Raw genomic sequence first — 6,016 nt, forward strand, 5'->3', positions numbered from 1 at the left:
CAGAGCTGGCCGCACTGAGCAATCGGGGGAGAAGGGCCTTAGTCAGGGAGGTGACCAAGAACCCGATGGTTACTCTGACAGAGCTCCAGAGTTCCTCTGTGAATATGGGAGAACCTTCCAGATGGACAACCATCTCTGCAGCACTCCACCAATCAGCCTGTTATGGTAGAGTGGCCAGACGGAAGACAATCCTCTGTAAAAGGCACATGACAGCCCGCTTGGAGTTTGCCAAAAGGCACCTAAAGACTCTCTGACCACGAGAAACAAGATTCTCTGGTCTGATGAAACCAAGATTGATGTCTTTGTCCTGAATGCCAATTGTCATGTCTGGAGGAAACCTGGCACCATCCCCACGGTGAAGCATGGGGGTGGCGGCATCATGCTGTGGGGATGTTTTTCAGCGGCAGGGACTGGGAGACTAGTCAGGATCGAGGGAAAGCACAGAGAGATCCTTGATGGAAACCTGCACCTTCCAACAGGACAACCCTAAACACACAGCAAAGACAACGCATGAGTGGCTTCGGGTCAATTCTCTGGATGTCCTTGAGTGGCCCAGCCAGAGCCCGGACTTGAAACTGATCGAACAACTCTGGACACACCTGAAAATAGCTGTGCCATCCAACCTGACAGAGCTTGAGAGGATATGTAGAGAAGAATAGGAGAAGCTCCCCAAATACTGTTGTGCCAAGCTTGTCGCATCATATCCAACAGGGCTGTAGGGCTGTAATCGCTGCCAAAGGTGCTTCAACAAAGTAGTGAGTAAAAGGTCTGAATATTTATGTAAATGTGATATTTACATTAACTTTTTATACAGTGGCTTGCAAAGTATTCACCCCTTTTCCTATTTTGTTGCCTTACAATCTGGAATTAAAATGGATTTTCTGGGGGTTTTGCCATTTGATTTACACAACATGCCTACCACTTTGAAGATAAAAAATATGTTTTATTGTGAGACAAACAAGAAATAAGACAAAAAAACAGAAACCTTAAGCATGTATAACTATTAACCCCCCCCCCCCCACGCACACACACAAAAGTCAATACTTTCTAGAGGCACCTTTTGCAGCAATTACAGCTGCAAGTCTCTTGGGGGTATATCTCTATAAGCTTGGCATATCAAGCCACTGGGATTTTTGCCCATTCTTCAAGACAAAACTGCTCCAGCTCCTTCAAGTTGGATGCACAGCAATCTTTCAGTCATACCACAGATTCTCAATTAGATTGAGATCTGGGATTTGACTAGGCCATTCCAAGACATTTAAATGTTCCCCTTAAACCTCTTGAGTGTTGCTTTAGCAGTATGCTTAGGGTCATTGTCCTGCTGGAAGGTGAACCTCCGTCTCAGTCTAAAATCTCTGGTTGACTGAAACAGGTTTCCCTCAATAATTTCCCTGTATTTATCAGCATCCATCATTCCTTCAATTCTGACCAGTTTCCCAGTCCCTGCCGATGAAAAACATCCCCACAGCATGATGCTGCCACCACCATGCTTCACTGTGGGGATGTTGTTCTCGGGGTGATGAGAGGTGTTGGGTTTGCGCCAGACATAGCGTTTTCCTTGATGGCCAAAAAGCAAAATTTTTGGCTCATCTGAGCAGAGTACCTTCTTCCATATTTTTGGGGAGTCTCCCACATGCCTTTTGGCGAACACCAAACGTGTTTGCTTCTTTTTTTCTTTAAGCAATGTCTTTTTTTCTGGACACTCTTCCGTAAAGCCCAGCTCTCTGGAGTGTACGGCTTAAAGTGGTCCTATGGACAGATACGCCAAAGGGTGTGAATACATATGCACGCACCACTTTTCAGGGGGGGGTTTTCAATCATTTTTTTGAAACAAGTAAAAAATGTATATATATTTCACTTCACCAATTTGGACTATTTTGTGTATGGAAGGTGGTGATTGACTCCGCTGTCCTGGCGTCGTGAGGGAGTTTGTTCCACCATTGGGGGGCCAGAGCAGCGAACAGTTTTGACTGGGCTGAGCGGGAACTGTACTTCCTCAGTGGTAGGGAGGCGAGCAGGCCAGAGGTGGATGAACGCAGTGCCCTTGTTTGGGTGTAGGGCCTGATCAGAGCCTGGAGGTACTGAGGTGCCGTTCCCCTCACAGCTCCGTAGGCAAGCACCATGGTCTTGTAGCGGATGCGAGCTTCAACTGGAAGCCAGTGGAGAGAGCGGAGGAGCGGGGTGACGTGAGAGAACTTGGGAAGGTTGAACACCAGACGGGCTGCGGCGTTCTGGATGAGTTGTAGGGGTTTAATGGCACAGGCAGGGAGCCCAGCCAACAGCAAGTTGCAGTAATCCATACTCTGCGGATGTTGTAGAGCATGAACCTACAGGAACGGGCCACCGCCTTGATATTAGTTGAGAACGACAGGGTGTTGTCCAGGATCACGCCAAGGTTCTTAGCGCTCTGGGAGGAGGACACAATGGAGTTGTCAACCGTGATGGCGAGATCATGGAACGGGCAGTCCTTCCCCGGGAGGAAGAGCAGCTCCGTCTTGCCGAGGTTCAGCTTGAGGTGGTGATCCGTCATCCACACTGATATGTCTGCCAGACATGCAGAGATGCGATTCGCCACCTGGTCATCAGAAGGGGGAAAGGAGAAGATTAATTGTATATCGTCTGCATAGCAATGATAGGAGAGACCATGTGAGGTTATGACAGAGCCAAGTGACTTGGTGTATAGCGAGAATAGGAGAGGGCCTAGAACAGAGCCCTGGGGGACACCAGTGGTGAGAGCGCGTGGTGAGGAGACAGATTCTCGCCACGCCACCTGGTAGGAGCGACCTGTCAGGTAGGACGCAATCCAAGCGTGGGCCGCGCCGGAGATGCCCAACTCGGAGAGGGTGGAGAGGAGGATCTGATGGTTCACAGTATCGAAGGCAGCCGATAGGTCTAGAAGGATGAGAGCAGAGGAGAGAGAGTTAGCTTTAGCAGTGCGGAGCGCCTCCGTGATGCAGAGAAGAGCAGTCTCAGTTGAATGACTAGTCTTGAAACCTGACTGATTTGGATCAAGAAGGTCATTCTGAGAGAGATAGCGGTAGAGCTGGCCAAGGACGGCACGTTCAAGAGTTTTGGAGAGAAAAGAAAGAAGGGATACTGGTCTGTAGTTGTTGACATCGGAGGGATCGAGTGTAGGTTTTTTCAGAAGGGGTGCAACTCTCGCTCTCTTGAGGACGGAAGGGACGTAGCCAGCGGTCAGGGATGAGTTGATGAGCGAGAAATGTCTAAAAACCTATTTTTGCTTTGTCATTATGGGGTATTGTGTGTAGATTGTGGGAATAAAAAAAATCAATTTTAGAATAAGGCTGTAACGTAAACAAAATGTTGGAAAAAACACTTTCTGAATGCACTGTGAATTCCGGATAATTACTAATATAAAAATTATATAAAAGAATTTCAAAAGCTAGACACTGACGCCTAGCCATAATACATGTGTTATTATCACTCCATGATTTGAAAAGTGTGCTGTGTTGAATAGCCTACAGTGCCTTCAGAAAGTATTGACCCCCTTGACTTTTTCCACATTTTGTTGTTACAGCCTGAATTTAAAATGGATTAAATTGTGATTTTTCTTTTGTCACTGGCCTACACACAATACCCCATAATGCCAAAGTGGAACTATGTATTTCGAAAAAAAAATCTAATGAATTAAAAATGAAAAGCTGGAATGTCATGAGACAATAACCTAAAACACAAGCCAAATCTACACTGGAGTTGTTTACCAATAAGACAGTGAATTTTCCTCTTAGAGACTTACCCAGGAAGACTCACAGTTGTAATCACTGCCAAAGGTGATTCTAACATGTATTGTGACTCAGGGGGTTGAATACTTATCTAATCAAGATATTAGTGTTTTATTTTTCATAAATGTTTTACAAATGTAAAAAAAAAAATCTGCTTTGACATTAGAGTAGTGTGTAGTTCTTTGACAAAATGTTAATTAAATAAATTTGAATCCCACTTTGTAAAAACAAAATGTGGAAAAAGTCAAGGGGTGTGAATACTTCCTAAAGGCACTGTACATGCGTCCTACATGTGTCCTAATAATTCCACTCACTATATTGAATAGTATGGTCGTTGGACAAATCTTAGACTAAACTTGTAGTCCTATATATCGGCATCTGAAAGTGTGCTATTTCTCACCTACTAAGTGCGTTCTTGGAAGACCCCAAAGGGCAAACCCAATATTTTTTTTTATAACTAACTAAATCTCATTGTTCTGTGGTTCAACCCTTGAAATAGCCTACTCAGGAGATCTTCTCCCCTAGAACCAAATGACAACCTTTTCACGTTTTTCACAGTTTCAACGTTTCACAATTTTACATGAAAATTGTATAGTTTGCGCAACGGTTAGGCTGGATACCTACGCTCTATATCGCCTACATCGTCAATTGGCAATATAGAACATGCTTACGAATACACTAATGAATATGCTGAGTAAAGTGTGATGGGATTGAAATGAAAAAGTATTCGTGTTAATGCTGCAAACAAAAGATTGTGCTGAATCTCAACTGACGTCTCCTTGAGGCATCAAGACATTTCCTGTCATAGAAATCGCATGGCAGTTACTCCTGTTTGGGCAACATACATTCAATAACACAGAAAATATATGTTTGGCTGCTACAACTGATCATTAATTTTACCTGCACTGGTTAAACAGGTCATGTCCTCCGGAATTCATGATTGAAGCCTTGAGCGGACACAACGATGGAAAGATCTGTTCTGAAGCACTTGTTTTGTTTCCAGCTGTATAAACAGAACATTTCAGGAATATAATCAACAAATAATCCACAATGTTCCCCACGAGCTGCCTGCCGTTTAAACGCACGATTTGACGCTCTCTCTGGGCGATTAGTTGTTTATTTTTTTTTTACAATGTTTCCTTCTCTAGTTTAATTGTTGATCGAGCGCACGTCTTTCCATGAACATTCCCAGAAAGACCGGTCACGTGTGTGTGATTTGGTCTGGCTCTGTTCCAGCAATCCATGGCAAAGACAATGAAGTCACCCACAGACACAGTGCAGCGAACGGAAAAGGGTTTAGGCCCCACTGAAAGGTGCATTCTGTCAAATGTGCGATATGACTTTACATTATAGCTCAGAATAGTTGCAATAACATGCTTACAATGCATAGCCTATTTATTCATAATTTAAACATGATTTGTTAATTTGCCAGATCCCTTTAATTTCAGTAGGCTATAATGATATTCTTATTTCAGGGTAATAGGTCTCTCTACCATAGGCTATTTTGTGCTTGTATATAGAGGATAAACACGGCTTGGAAGCCAGTGGGGGGAGCCATATGAGGATGGGCTCATTGTAATTGCTGGAATGGAGTATTCTAATGGAGTAGAACATGTGGTGTCCGTATGGTTGCTACGTTCCATTTATGCCATTCAAGACAATACAATGAGCCTGTCCTCCTATAACTCCTCCATGTCATATTATTTATATTATATTACATTACGAAACCCTAATTTTATTGCCTACTTGCTTTGTTTCTATAGCCTTCATAATGTTATTTTTAAATTTAAAAAAAAACTTATAAAAAATGAATGCCAAATTCAAGGTTGATAAATTCCAACGTTGGCGTGGATTTTAACGTACAGTACAGTCATATCTGTGCATAAAATATCTCTGTGGTAGAGACGTCACTACAGACCTGGTTCGATTCCAGGCTGTATCACAACCAGCCGTGATTGGGAGTCCCACAGGGCTGCGCACAATTGGCCCAGCGTCGACCTGGTTAGGCCGTCATTGTAAATAATAATTTGTTCTTAACTGACTTAAATAAAATAAAGAAGGCGGATGATGGAGAGGGGATAGGGGGAAACCGGGTGCGGCTCCTGGACTCAGAATATAATACAAACCAGGTAAAACGAGACCAACCAGAAACATCACAACTGCGTTTATACTGTACGCTTATTCTCAAATATTGAAACGTGAATACCGAAATGTGTAGCCTAGGCTACGTTCGACTATTCTATCTCCGGTGGTGCGTAATTTACGCAGCTTTT

Source organism: Oncorhynchus keta, chromosome 28 (genome assembly GCF_023373465.1).
Source record: "Oncorhynchus keta strain PuntledgeMale-10-30-2019 chromosome 28, Oket_V2, whole genome shotgun sequence".
Taxonomy (NCBI): Eukaryota; Metazoa; Chordata; class Actinopteri; order Salmoniformes; family Salmonidae; genus Oncorhynchus; species Oncorhynchus keta.